Source organism: Montipora foliosa, chromosome 10, assembly GCF_036669935.1.
Source record: "Montipora foliosa isolate CH-2021 chromosome 10, ASM3666993v2, whole genome shotgun sequence".
In the NCBI taxonomy this organism is placed as follows: domain Eukaryota; kingdom Metazoa; phylum Cnidaria; class Anthozoa; order Scleractinia; family Acroporidae; genus Montipora; species Montipora foliosa.
Window position 1 is genome coordinate 5,331,862 of NC_090878.1, and position 15,000 is coordinate 5,346,861.

The 15,000-nt window shown below is 37.0% G+C and overlaps 2 long non-coding RNA genes across 4 annotated transcripts in view; one reads left to right on the plus strand and one right to left on the minus strand.

The window, feature by feature from the left end:
- The window catches only part of LOC137974387 (uncharacterized), a 29,393-nt gene extending 15,865 nt beyond the window's left edge, over nucleotides 1–13,528 (plus strand). Inside the window, exons 3-6 of one of the 2 annotated variants that reach the window (XR_011117443.1) lie at nucleotides 8,921–9,016; nucleotides 10,475–10,536; nucleotides 11,054–11,090; nucleotides 13,230–13,528. This is a non-coding gene — a long non-coding RNA (uncharacterized lncRNA). The remainder of the gene's footprint in view (nucleotides 1–8,920; nucleotides 9,017–10,474; nucleotides 10,537–11,053; nucleotides 11,091–13,229) is intronic. The other variant, XR_011117444.1, reaches the window with a different exon arrangement.
- Nucleotides 13,417–15,000, minus strand: part of LOC137974388 (uncharacterized) — a 12,315-nt gene continuing 10,731 nt past the window's right edge. For both annotated transcript variants that reach the window (XR_011117446.1, XR_011117445.1), the window contains one exon: nucleotides 13,417–14,272. This is a non-coding gene — a long non-coding RNA (uncharacterized lncRNA). The remainder of the gene's footprint in view (nucleotides 14,273–15,000) is intronic.

The following is a 15,000-nucleotide window of genomic DNA, read 5'->3' on the forward strand; positions in this document are numbered from 1 at the left end:
TCGAAGGCCTTACGAATATCAAGACAAACTACACCTGTCAATTTTCCCTTATCCATATTATCAGACCAATCATCGCACATTTGACTCAACGCTGAGACAGTCGAGTGGAGAGGGCGGAAACCAGACTGGAATTTAGAGAGAACAGAATTAACTTTCAAATAGTGATGAAGATGTTGAAAAACTTCTTTGTCGAAAACTTTACTTATTATTGGCAGGATTGAAATGGGTCTATAATTTCCCATATCACGACGGTCATTGCCTTTATAGACCGGGCACACATGCGCATTTTTCCAGTCATCAATAAAAATTCCAGAGGAAAGTGACAAATTAAATATAAAAGTCAAAGATGGAGCAATTATACTACACACGATTTTAAGGACCTTGGCAGGAATCTTATCAAGGCCAGTGCTTTTCGACATAAGCGCGACATTTTCCACTGGTATATTAGAGAATCAAAAGGCTGGAAAACTATTCTGAATGTTGCTGAGATATGTGTTAACACTATTGGAGGACCTTCTCGTTGATTCAGTGGCCAAAGTTGGTCCTTTGTTTACAAAGAAATCATTAAATGACTCGGAAATATCTTTATCGTCAGAAACAATTTTATCGTTAACAAGAATATCATTGACAGGGGAAGATTTATTACCTTTGCCTGTAAGTGAATTTATTAATTTCCAGCCCGCCTTAGGGTCAGTAGCCTAGACGCATCGATTTTCAGGCGAAAGTAGTCAGATTTCGCTTTATGCATCATACAATTTACCTTATTCCTGGCAGATTGATAAAGTATCCAGTGGTTGTGCGAGCTGTATTTAATAGCATGTTTATTGTAATCTTGTTCCTTCATCATATTCTTTATGTCAAACGTGAGCCATGGTACTGATGATTGTCTCACACGCATATGTCTGATAGGGGCATGGTGATCTAAAATTGCATTAATTAAAATCAGACTTCCATGCTTGCTAAGCTAAGTTAGAGGAATTATGAAGCGGAAACAACATGTACAGTCCTTCCTTAGTGTGTGCAATAAACGTTTGCTTAGTGCACCTGAAAGGCATGCATGACTTGCAGGAGAACATCTTCTAAAAATGAGACAGGACATCAGGGGCAGATTTGGGGGGGGGGGGGGGGAGGGGGATGTGTCCCCCACCTCCTTTTTCCCTGTACAGTATTTACAGTGGTTTTATTTAATGTGGCTAAATATAATTTAGGCTAAGTTAGACTTGAACTAATGCAGTCAGCGGTTTCACCCCTTACAGTACGTGACCTGCGGGGTGGCCCTTTGGGGATTTGCAGGGCCTTTGTGTCATGTTGCTTTTCTCATGTGTTGTTGCTTGTTGATCTTTGCGGATCAATTGCTCTTGTTAGCGAATCTTTGCGGATTCTCGCACGGTCATGTTGCTTTTCTCATGCGTTGTTGCTTGTTGATCTTTGCGGATCAATTGCTCTTGTTAGCGAATCTTTGCGGATTCTCGCCCCTTCCCGGCCCTCCCACTTCCTTGGTGATCTCTAGGTAAGTATGGGTCAGGTAAGTTGTTTCCACTGATTACTCAGTGTGACGGTGCTAGTTAGCGGCTGCGTGTGGGGGTGGTTCCCGCTTCCAGGGTTGCCATGGATACCTCCCCTTTGGCTTATAGCTTTTGCTCCCCGCTAACCTTCTGGGCACCAGTTCCCAAGCTCATCTATTCGTGATGAGTTTAACGATAATGATTAGTTCAGTTTCAGAGCTTTTTCTTATTTCAAATACATTTTGCTTTGTTAGATAGACATGACTAACATGAATTTGTCGGATAGAGGCATGTGGAGGGGGAGGGGTGTGTGCTCTCGATGCAGTTTCTCTTGCCCCCTCTTTCTGGAATTTCCAGATTCACCCCCTGGGACAGAATACTTGTGAGAACATGTGAGCCTAAGGGCCACTGCTGGCAGGATGTCTGGGTGACCCCTCAAATGGTCTAAATGACCTTCACTTGAAAAAATTAACTGGAATGTTGCTACCACCCATGATTTTGATAGATTTTATACACATGCGTTAATTTAGTTAGTTTAATCTTATATGTAAATTTGGATTAGATTTTTCTATTGCTATTATTCATTAGTATGATATACAGCTCATATATGTGAGGCACATTTGAAAATTGTATAGTTGAATTTCATGGCTTGCTGACGTGCAGATTGTCCTCTTTCTGACGTTTTCAGCATTTGCCCTTCCTCAGAGCTAAACCCTTTTCTGTCATTCACATAATTATCAAGAGTAGGTTTTGTAACAAAAAGAACAGTGATATTTTTTAATGATTCATTTGGCAATAACTTGTTTAATACAAGATTGTTGTTTCCTGTGAAGGGTTTGCCGTTGCTGTAAGCCCATTTCTTTTGAGTTATCATCTGATGCCACCATTTTGTTATTTGTTTTGGCTCAGATCTATCCTTGTTTCTTGAAAGGCCGAGTTGCTAGATGTTTTTTCTTTCAAGAAATGTTTGGCCTTGTAACTTGTAAAAATCTTCTTATAAATAACAATTTATTTGTGAGTCTTTTCAATTTGTCTATTTCTCTATAGAAATCTACTTTCATTTATGCTATTGCATTGGCGTGAGTCCGCCATTTTATCACTGCAAGATTTACCACATGTGGCTCTGGTGTCCAAATGTGAATAACTTAAAGTTTCAACCAAGAGTGGCCTGGGATTTATAATAAAATATTTATATAATAACCCTTTGACACCAAAACCGGCGTAAACCAGCCAGACGATTTTACTCATCAATGGGGAATAAACACTCACTGAAAAACCCCATTAATATTATTATAAATTATTATAGAGAATTTGCATGTGCTGCTTGTGTGGTCAAGTGGATAAAAAGCATAAAAGTATCAAACTTGGGCAGATGGCCAATTGATCTCAATGTTTTCTTTCATGTGATGGTGTCAGTTTATCGCTTGGTTCAAATTTGAAACTCCTCCCAGTTCCCTGCGCAATTTTGGAATGGCCTATCAAAAAGTTAAGCTCACCAATGTTAATAAGTATTATTGTGTTGCAACTGTGTCAGGGAAGACAGGACATGGTGTCTGCTTTAAGTTAGTAAACCAGCTTTCCAGATTGAGTATGATCTGTCTGTAGTAGTTAGTGCTGTAGGTAACACATTCAGCAGAGTTCCAGTCAATTCTGTAGTTTGTCTATAGATGGTGTTCAGCAATGTTATTGTTGATGTCACTGTTCTTCGTTGCTCATCTGTGTTCAATCAGTCTAGGCTCAACTGACAGTCAACCAATAATATCATGAATAAGTTGACAGATGACATCTACGACCAGAGTTTTCATAGTATCTACTAATGTTACACAAATCACTTGACTCTGAAGATGACTTCCGCTCAGGTTGTTGAAACATCAGTCAATGTTATCTCAATCTCAAACAGTCCTTCTTAGGACTACACCTACCCGGACAATAGTACTTTACTTAATTATTATGATATGACTGCTGGGTTCAAACCATTTACGAAATGAATCATCATTATATAAAACTGCGGATATGGAATCAAGTGAAGCTGTGATCCCGCAGTTATGAATACAATTTTAGACATTGCGTGGAGATGCTTGGAGAAAATTCAGGACATCAGCGCCTTTTGAACCAGTGACCTTACGCGGTTTAAAACTATCCAGAGAAAGTAGATCTTCGTAAGTTCTCTTGGTATCCAAAAAGAAAATTGGGGGTAACCATGCATTTTTGAGAGATAATTAAGCTTCAATTTGAGAAAGAATGCCATACATTGCTTTGTATTTTAAAGCGTTTTACAAATATTATTCATCAATCATCTTTGAAAAATGCATGGTTAGCCCCAATTTTCTTTTTGGATTTCAATAACACTTGTTAAGATCTACATTTGGTGCATAATCATAAACCGGGGCAAAAACACCTTGAATTAGTAGGCACCATCCTTAACAGAGTCACTATTGGTAAAAGGGTAGAATGTTTTCAGCTGCAAATCTTGCAACTAGTGAGTGGAATGTTTTAAATTAAACAGTTTTACTATTACAGCATCTAACTATCTATAAATTAAGTAAAATGATTAAGAAATGTCCTCGTGAGATCTTGAGGTTTTTTCCCATAGGAAACCCAAGTAGGGGTATATCAAGATGAGCAGAACGTACTGTATGCACAATTAATCGAATTACAGAAGGTGGTAGAACATTTTTTTACTGTGACTGCTTGTCGGGAATGGAATAAGCTGCCTCTTCAAATGAGGAAAGCAGAGACTCTCAAGACTTCCAAAAATTCTCTTTGGAATAGGATTTTTAAAGACCAGCAATTTTTAAATCATTTCTCTATATAAGTATTGTGGGTCACTGTGCTGCATGCTAATAATTGTTTCATAGTTTTTATTAGATTTTGATAATTTTATCATAAGCTCTGATTTTTAACTATTTTAACTATTTTGATCTTGTAATGAGGGCCTCTAGTTTATTAGCATTTACAGTAGATGCTATTTTGAGCTACCCTCAATAAATAAAGACTTCACTTCACTAGGCACAGTCCTTTAGAGCGGTCAAGTACTCCGACTTGATTCCCTTCGGGGGTCAACTAGAGGAGTACTTTGTCCATTCATGTTTGGTCATAACAGGACTGAAAGAAACATGAGGCTCTAGAAATGTTACTTTCATCTTCAGTTGGTAGATTTTTACAAGATCCTGGACTTTGGATGGCGCTCATTTCTTCCTCTTCTGCTTTCCTCAAACCTTGCAATCCAAGGTTTAGAGGAAGCTCCTTTTTTCCCATATGCTATATTAATGAGATCATTGGATGTAAATGGTTGACCATCTTCTCATTCATGCTCTTCTCTCTTCTGGTTGTCAAGAACTTGTCTGGCAGATTCCCTTTGGTGATGAGATGGACTCAAAATGCCACAGCCATGCCATGTTTTTAACACTTTCAGAAATCCTGGTGAGAAAGGGTGCAGTCTTTACAATGATATCATACTTCAAATACACGTACACATACACAGACATGTTTTATTTACAATCAGAACAAAGTTTTACATTTAAGCAGACCAGCAGGTAGCAAAGGCTAATTAATCTAGGCCGGTATGCTTTGGATAAGAAAATTCCAAGTCGTCGATTTATTTGTTTGTTTAGGTAGTTATTGCTGGCGATCCTTAGCGAGGCAGCATACTATTCTTGACATTAGCCAACAAAATCAAAATTTGAATGTAAGATTGGAAGTATGCGCAGTTGGTCAATTAGTGGTGAAAATGTCATTGAAAAATAAGAGACTGCTCCCAGTCTATTTTCAAGCACGACAATAAATTTAAATTGACATTTGCTCAACTACGCTCAGCATTTCTCAAAAGGATACTCTTTTGCTGAAAAGCAGCCAGAAATTTGAGAACAGGAGTTTAAATTCAACGAATTAAGTGACATGCCATTGTTTCGAAATTATCCATTTGCTTATAAAATAGTAACGCCTGCGACACATGCTAAAGATATGGACACCTTTCTTCGCTTTTTAAATACTTTCACGCACATTTCCGGTATCCTCTTTCTTCAAAAATTTGCAGCTGTTTAAAAAAAAGAAAACCAGTCACTGCTCCCAGTTTCCACGCCAGCACTCACTTTCTCACTGAAACTCCTAGTTTACTTTTATGACGTATCAATGTTGTATGCTATACTAGGTAGTTAAACAACTATAATAAACCTATACTATATTTCTATTACTATCTATGATAATACAGCTATTACAGAGTTGAATAGTTTATCTGTAAAGATCTAAGAGGAAAAGGATTTTTGGACAATTTTAGGTACGTCAGCATTTAGAATATAAATTATGAGTTGTTTAATTTTCCTTTTAAATGCATTTTTTTGAGAGGTTTCTTAAGGATAACGGAATTTTGTTCCATATTTTTGCAATGATTGTAGAAATAGAATTTTCTTGGATGGACAGTCTCAAATGTTTTATGTAGAAATCGTTAGACTCACATGATCTAGTGTTATGGTGATGGCGATGGCGACTGGAGACAAACCGGTACTCAAATAAATGAATGAAGGGGGTTTTTTGTAAGGAAACTGTGGTGCTGCGTCGGTGGGGATCAGGGGTTACAGAAAATCTTCAAGAGGCTCCCATTTATTTCTGTTGAAAGTTTTGGACTTTTTTTCCATTGCGTAAATATGTTTCATATAACCTAAAAAATTATTAAGTATTGGTGGAAAAGTTTTTAACTTGCATATCCAAACCCAGTGCTGTACCAAGTTGTTTATCATTTCTCTCTCATGGCATGATTGTAGCCACAAAGACAAACTGATCCACTGGGCAATCCCAGAACAGATGTACTAGTTTCTCTGTCTCTCTTTGACAGAAGGTACATTTTTCACTGTTAACAAGTCCAATTTTGTTCAAAAAGCCATTGGTTGATAGTCTTCGGTGTAAAAATTTAAAACTGAAAACTGTAAGTGTTGTGCTCTTTGTACATTGGAAAGACGGCAATTGGTATGTAGTTTCCCAGTTGATTGTAATGTTAACATCCTCTAACCACTTTTGTTGACTTGAAGTAGGTCCTTCACCCTTTTTCGTCACTAGTTTCTTGTATACTAGTCTGTTTGGTTTTGTATTAAATTTCTAAGAGTCTAGCCAAGAAAAATTCATACTTAAGTGGAGGTCTCATATTTGGGGGAATAATTATATCTTTTCAGAAGTTTTACAGCAGATATGAGTCCATAGAAAGCCAGGGGACGTGCTTTTAGTGCATATTTATTTTCGAAGGCAGGAAGTGAAAGAAAGTTGTCATTGTCATCTATTAAGTGTTTTACTTTTGTTACACCCTTGGTGTGCCATTCTTTATAAAAAACTGGTTTATTTTCTATTCTTATCAAGGAGTTATCAGCCTTGTCAAAATGTTTTTGGGGAGCAGGTTATAAGGAAAGTGGAGACGGTTTTGGTGGCAAAGGCACGGGCCACTGAAAAACGCAGACTGCAGACTGTGCAGACCATCTGTAAAATGAAAATTTGGTTAACCTGAATTAGGCCTAAATAACATTCGGTTAGGCTAATTAGGCCTAAATAACATTCAGGTTAGCCTGTTTACGGTGAGCTCTCAATAATAGTGAGGGTAACGCCATATTTTTCCCCTGGTCTGCACGGTCTGCACAGTCCACAGTCTGCGTTTTGGGGTGACCGCCAAGCGGGTGCCCAAAGGGCGTAAGCTAGGCATGTTCCGGTAGGAAATTTTTGAAATTTAGACACTCAGATGCAATTTAGTGAAATCTGGGGGATCTAAAGTGACGAAATTTCACATATGGAATTGACACTTGCATGGTGTCTGATAAGAAATACTGGAATGTTAGTTAAATAAACATTTCACATGCACCACGCAAAAAAAGTTTGCGGAAGCGAATTTGTACGTCAAACAAGCATTTTTTCAAGCCTTTATATCATCTCCAGTGACTTTACTTTACAGCTAAAATTGTGTTGTCTGTTTTTTTTTCTGTCTCACCTGTCGTAATCAAAATAAGACATTTTCTGACTGGAAGGAGACGGTCAAACTTTCTGAGGAGGTGGCTCATTGAGCCGTTGACCAGCCGGTTTTGAGAAGGCCGAGTTATACCACAAGGATGATTGAAAAAAGTGATCTTCTGTTACAACCGCTTGCTCAAAATTTACTTCTGACCAAATTTCCATAACCTCTTTAATAAATGGATGAGATATCTTAATTGCACTGGTGTCTTTTTTGTTGAGATTTCCAGTGAAAATTGCTATATGCCTCCATATTTCCTAAGTTCAAAATCAAGAAAAGTTTTCCACGTCAAGATACTTTTTAATCTAAGATGATTTTTTATTTTATTCAATTTATCTTTGTAGTTTAAAGACACAGTTAAATCGGGGTCTGTGGAGAGCCAGACACCCAGCGCTTTAAGTCGCTATCAGAATTGGAACCCGTCCACAAAGCTTCAATTTAATTTCCTTACCGTTTACGTTTATAAGCATTCTTTCCTGTTCAAGGCTCCTTCACAGAGCAATTTGGATCTTATAATGGCTCCTTTTGTTCGGTGTTCAATTATCGCCTCCAAATCACGTTTTTTTTGTTTTCTAAATAATGTTAAAGTTTTCAGTAATTCCTACTTCGTTTGTAAGGTGCCTGCAGCTTTCTGTTCAAATAGATACATGGTGTAGGTCGACTTAAGATATCTGAAAAAGCCTTCTACCTTTGGTAGCGTTTCATTGTTTTTACAAATCCAGATAAAGGCGAAAAAAAGTTTGTTTACTTCTTTAACAGCCTTTACATTTAAATGTAGTGGTGATAAGACATAAACAAGGCTTTTAAGTACTGCTATTTTACCCATTAGTGTCAGTCTGCGGGTAGTTCCAGCTGCTTAATATATTCCAGACCTTTACAAGTTTTTCGTCGTAATTTAAATCAGTGGTTTCCTGCTGGTGAACTGAAAGCCAGATTCCTAGAGTTTTCGCTTTGTATTTTGGCCAGAGTTGAAAGGCAATCCTTTTGAGAATCCCTTGATCCATCTAGTATTAACGTTGTGTCATCAGCATATTGTCTTAACTTGATTTTTTTCATTATTTATCAGAAAACCACTAATTTTTTTATTTCTGCGGATATTCCTTGGCTAACATTTCAACTGGGGACAACGCTGCCTAACACCTTTGGATTTCCAAAAAATCACTTGTCCATCCGTTATTTAAGATGTAGCTCTCTGGACAGCAGTAAAAAATTGTGAACCATTGTATTAAACTAGTGCCAAAACCAAATTAGTTAAGAGTTATTTTGTGGTAAATTTTCCTTCGAGTAGATAGCAAGACTATTTTCTTGACTAGATGTTTTAATAGAATCATGTTCCTGGCTGAGTTTAAGGTGGATTGAAGGATTTTGGCTACATTTCTGGGTTTTGCTGATAGACTGATGACTGTTTCCTACCTTATCTCTCTTTTAGAGACCTGTCTTCGGTTGAGGATATCTTGCGAAATACAGGACTGAATGGCTTCAAATTACCAATTTGAAAGAACAACCACAAAGAGACAACAGGCAAGTGAGTGCAACTTTATTGCTTATTTCTTTTATTAAGCCTTCGGATTTGTATGGACTAAAACTTGCCATACAAGGTCTACAACACAGAGCTTGGGTGACAACGTGATAAAGTTATTTGGTTAGAAAAAATGTCTATGCCTACATGTTTGTGTGGATTTCTTGCTGCCAGTTGGTGGCGCATGGCGGCTACATACAATAAATAACTCTGAAACGCTGTACTGTACAGACCTGAGAATTGGTGAGGTGATTTATACATGTCTCCAAGTTTTTGGCTTATTTCATTGAACGGTTTGGAATTTTTTTTTTTTGCGTGACAGTGAAAACGATCTAACGACCGGCATTTTCATGGAAGATACATGTATCGTATTGGTGTGTAGGCTCATCACAAATTAGTTTCAGTATGAGGTGGTCCTAAATAATAAATTTACACAGCAAGGTGAAATTTCATTAATTGACGCACTAAGTTTTCTGTATTTAAAGCTTGTTTGGGTAACTTTAATGTAGCCGGGTAGTGTTTTTATCTAAATATGTACATAGAAGTCTTAAATAGAAAATTACTACAACTACGTATCAGTCAGTGAGTACTTGTCCTTTTTTATAAATAATTTCTTTGGACTCTTAGTAGACTAACTATCGGAAATGCTGATAGCATTAGTATTTCTTCATCATTCAGACATTTAGCCTCTCTGTCTCTTCGTTAGCGATGAGGGTCGACAGCTTTCAATTCGTTTGTTTTCCACTGGTAAACGGTTGTTGGCATTTTTGACTGTCAATGCCATTCTTAGTAACCACGCCGCTTTATTTGGTTAGCTATCAATGAATTGTTAGGGTTCGCTAAGTTTATTCATTTAATTACTTTAAAATTGCGATATTTGGAGCAGTGATTAAGTGTTTTCTCTTTAGCCATTGAGCTTAGTTCAAGTTTTTTTTGAAAATTCTTGGTGAGATATCATGTTGCTAATCTAGTCTTTTTTTTCTTTATTTGCAAATGACAAACTTAATAGTGTAAATAATGATGTTGCAAGTATCATCCAAATGGCAACGACTGTTTACAAAATGAAAATTTGCTTGGCAGATCTGCTGGCTCCTCTTTCTTGATCCGCATGCTGCTGCTTCTACATCGTCAGTGGCATTGTGGTTTCTTTTCTCCATATTCTGGCCATAACAATCACAGAAAGGCTGTTTTTGAAAGTAGTCATTCCAGATTTAGTAAGGTAATTTAAGGTGCGTGGCTTGGTGATTAAAAGAGAAGGTAACACTTTTCTTTCATTTTCGACAATCCTGTGGAGTTCTGTGATGTACATATAGGTGACATCATTACATCATCATCGCATTTCACAAAATTCAATGATGCCTCTTTCAACACAAAGAACTACTTACTCTAGGTTGATCATAGAGTAGTTGCAACATGTCCACAATAATAATTATTGTTCTGATTTCTTTGTTTCATTAATTTTAGTTTGAAGCACTGTTTTCATGAAGAGAGGTCACAAGACAAAGCCATTGGGATCATGATAAAAGGTCAGTAATATTTTAGTTAATGTACCTTTAAGACTATTCTGTGCTGTCTTATCAGAAGCTTGTTTCTCAGCACATAAGGGGCCATTAGACGTTTCTGGTCTTATTTAATATTAAATTTGAAATTCATCTTTTCTAACTAATGGAAGGAAATTAGTTTGTTTTGAATATTACACTGCACAAAAAAATGGATTTTCACTAAATTTGCACAGCGCAAATATAATGCAAACATATGTTTACTCTAAACCTTTGCTCTAGAGTAAATATATGTTTGCATTATATTTGTGCTGTGCAAATTTAGTGAAAGTCCATTTTTTTTGTGCAGTGTTACTGTCTTTCCTTATTAATTGAACTTGTTGTTTTTGGCGTGTATGGGTTCAGGTTAATTACACTCCTTCCTGAATTTGAATAGTTTTTGTAAAAAAAAATGAAATAGGAACTTGCAGAGAGCAGATAATTCAATGTCTAAACCAACTTTTTCAATTATGATTGGAGTCTCAATATAGTCATTTTCTTTCAGATAACTGTGAGTCTGGTTGTGATGAAAGCATTTGCAGGTAGTTTTGAAGTGACCTTGTTAGTAGAAGAATTACATTTTAATGAATGCAAAAATGGCTGTCAACAAATTATTCTTTTGTCTTTGTGTTAACTAGCCTTGTTTTATAGCTCAAATTCTTTCAATTTTGTGTGTGAAAGAGGCTAATTAACAGAAAGACAAAAGAATAATCTGTTTACAGCCATTGTTGTTGCACTATAATTATTATGGACCGCATTCAAGAAATTTTGGTCATGTTTTAAAGACTAGACCTCTTTAGCTTGTACGTTTTGTTTTCCCATTTCAGACCACATGATCTTCTCATAAGTTATGCGTGCATAGGATGACATTTGAAAGAAAGTTTTCCCTACAGTAACATCACGTGGTCTGAAATGGGAAAAGAAAATGTACAAGCTAAAGAGGTCTATTAGCATGCCACCGAACAAGTTGCAATTGAAAGAACACAGTAAATTTTGCCTTTAGTTGCTTATATTTGTAAACCAAACATAACAAGAAACTCTCTTCAGTGCATTTAGAGTAACATTCAACTAATCAAGGTAGCTTTAAATGCACTGAAGAGAGTTTCTTGTTATGTTTGGTTTACAAATATAAGCAACTAAAGGCAAAATTTACTGTGTTCTTTCAATTGCAACTTGTTCGGTGGCATGCTAATAGACCTCTTTAGCTTGTACATTTTCTTTTCCCATTTGAGACCACGTGATGTTACTGTAGGGAAAAATTTCTTTCAAATGTCATCCTATGCACGCATAACTTATGAGAAGATCATGCGGTCTGAAATGGGAAAACAAAACTTACAAGCTGAAGATATGGAAAGCCATAACTTTCTTATGTGATCCTGTTTCGTCATAGGGTCATGTGCTTCGTGTTTACTTACCATGATGATTTTACATAACCCATAACCAGAAACAAGTAATGGAGAAGATCAGAAGGGAAAAAAAGTTGGAGTCCTTATTTCAGAAATTTGTAGCGCAGCGTATCGAGCCTGAAAACGTTTCAGCGTTGTCTGATAAGGAGCTTTCTTCTCGTGGCGTTTGTGCGAACGCATGGCTCTTTTCAGTGGACGTAGCAGAAGGGAGAAAGGCAGTTAGGAAACGGTCTTGGACGGTAAGTTTCATCTGTGTAACCGATGGATATCAGAGCAGAATTCCCTCGTCTACAGACAAACAAGTCCTCTTCCCTGCTGAACTCGGCATGAAGAAAATCAAACTTGACTTAGAAGATGATGAGCGGCGACAAAGGTATCAGGAGGATTCGAGATTACGTAGTGTGTTTCGGGTTGCAAGGAATTAAAACCTTTGGACTGTGAAAGATCTCAAGGCAGATGTGAATCCAAACTGTACTACCTTTGCACAGTTAGCATCCTTTGGCAGAACAAATCGCAAGTTAAAGAAAAGTGCATTATCTGTAATAAACAGATACTGATGAAAGACGTAAGACACCATGTTTTCTTTAACTTGCGATTTGTTCTGCCAAAGGATGCTAACTGTGCAAAGGATTCACATCTGCCTTGAGATGTTTCAATTCCTTGCAACCCGAAACACACTACGTAATCTCGAATCCTCCTGATACCTTTGTCGCCGCCGCTCATCATCTTCTAAGTCAAGTTTGATTTTTTTCATGCCGAGTTCAGCAGAGAAGAGGACTTGTTTGTGTTTAGACGAGGGAATTCTGCTCTGATATCCATCGGTTACACAGATGAAACTTACCGTCCAAGACCGTTTCCTAACTGCCTTTCTCCCTTCTGCTACGTCCACTGAAAAGAGCCATGCGTTCGCACAAACGCCACGAGAAGAAAGCTCCTTATCAGACAACGCTGAAACGTTTTCAGGCTCGATACGCTGCGCTACAAATTTCTGAAATAAGGACTCCAACTTTTTTTCCCTTCTGATCTTCTCCATTACTTGTTCCTGGTTATGTAAAATCATCACTCTATATAACACACATGATGATTCACTTGCAATTTGTCGTGGGGTGTGAAGACTGGGTACTCAAGCTTGGCATTTGAATTACATGAAAGTTATGGTTTTATATAAAGCTGTGTATTCTTTAAGACATAACCAAAACCAAAATTGTAAAGTCAGAATGTGTATTTAGTACTTGTTGCGGCATGATTATTTAATTATGATATTTTTCTTTTCAGGTAGCTTGAAGTTGCAAAGATTTGCTTTTTGTATAATGTGTGTTGTAATCAATTTTGATATCAAGTGTTGAATTGTGTAATTATTAGAATTTTACTGAAGGAAAAGAAGTAAAAAAATTTACTAAGTCTTTTTTTCGGAAATGTATTAAGTGTCAAAAATAAGGGTTAAGAAATGATGTACTCAGTCTGTTAATAAATTTGCTTTATTTTTGTACAATAATCTTATTTACAGTGTGAAAGTATATTTATTTTGTACAATTTCTTTAATATTTGAAATTAAACAGATGTGTTTACTACTACTTGCCTTTGAAAATGGATATGATTAGACGAAAGGAAGTTTTAATACTAGCACTGCAACAAGTATCACTTTAATTTTCGTCTGCTGTTGAAAATTACTTGTCTCTGTCCTTGTAAATACAATAAATGTATTTCACGAAAGGAAGTTATAATACTAGCACGTCTCTTGAAGAAGCACTTTAAATTCTTTTTCATGTTCTTCTGAAAGACATGTGCTAGTATTAGCTCTTTCTTTCGTGAAATACAGTTATTGCATTCAAAAGGACAGAGACAAGTAATTTTCAAGGGCAAACGAAAATTGAAGTGATACTTGCATTCCTCTGAAAAATTCAAGCAATTATATGTAATGGACACCTGAAAAATATAGTCTATTACTTTCTACTTGAATTTTACAGGTGTTTATTACAAAGTTGCTTAAATTGTCCAGAGAAGCACAATAGGCTGATTTAGCAACAGAGTGGCGACGTCATGCACAGCAAAACTACCAATGAGAATTTAGAATAGAGAAGAAAAGAGTGGAGTCCACTCTATTCTGAATTCTCATTGGTGTTTTTTCTGCGCACACCGTCGCCCCTGACGTTCCCGTTCTGTTGCTAAATCAGCCAAATAATCAAAACTTCCTATAGCCTGTCTTAAGTATTGGGAGGAGATCAGTGATGACGAAAATTGAGGCGACATCCTACTGTGACAGGTCTTGCATCTACTTGTGCAAATGTCACTCTGCCCTCTTCATTCAGAGAAATGATCTGCAAAACAAAAAAGGGTAATGGTTAATTTATTTGTTGACTGTTCTCTTTATCCTCTACTGGAGACGTACAGGCCAGACATTTCCTATCTGAAGTTGTACTAATATGATAAAGCAGCTTTGTTGGCGTACTTTCTTGACACTTGAATTAAACTCTCAACATTGTGTCTTATACTGATTAATAAGCCATTGAATCAGTTCTTCAGTTGGCAGTATCTTCATCAGGTACTGTAACTCAACTAGCATATCCTCTGGTACAGCAAACCTGCCCTTTCATACAAATATGTTTGCTGTTGTGTTATCTACAAAGCCCCTTAGTTTGCTACATGAATACACTTATGTCCCTCTGTCGATTAAGTAGCCAAACTGCATATGAAATGTGTCTCTTCGTTTTGCCAGTATGCCAAGGTATCTGTGTTTGAATCACATCTATTTAAAGTGCACCTAACCCCAAAATATTTTTTTCGCTAAAATGAATCTTTGCAACTGCTCGAAACGCATTGCGGCCATTTTTCCAACAAATCCTGGCATTTTATAGGCTTCGAAAGTTGCGAAAATCCAAGCATCTTTTGTTCACGACCGAGTCAGAAGGGGAGTGGGTCTATTCCTGATTTGACGTTTTGACATTGCATTAACTCTTTGTAAAAATGCATGCAAAGTAGATTGTGACGTCAAATCAGGAATAGACCCACTCCCCTTCTGACTCGGTCGTGAACAAAAGATGCTTGG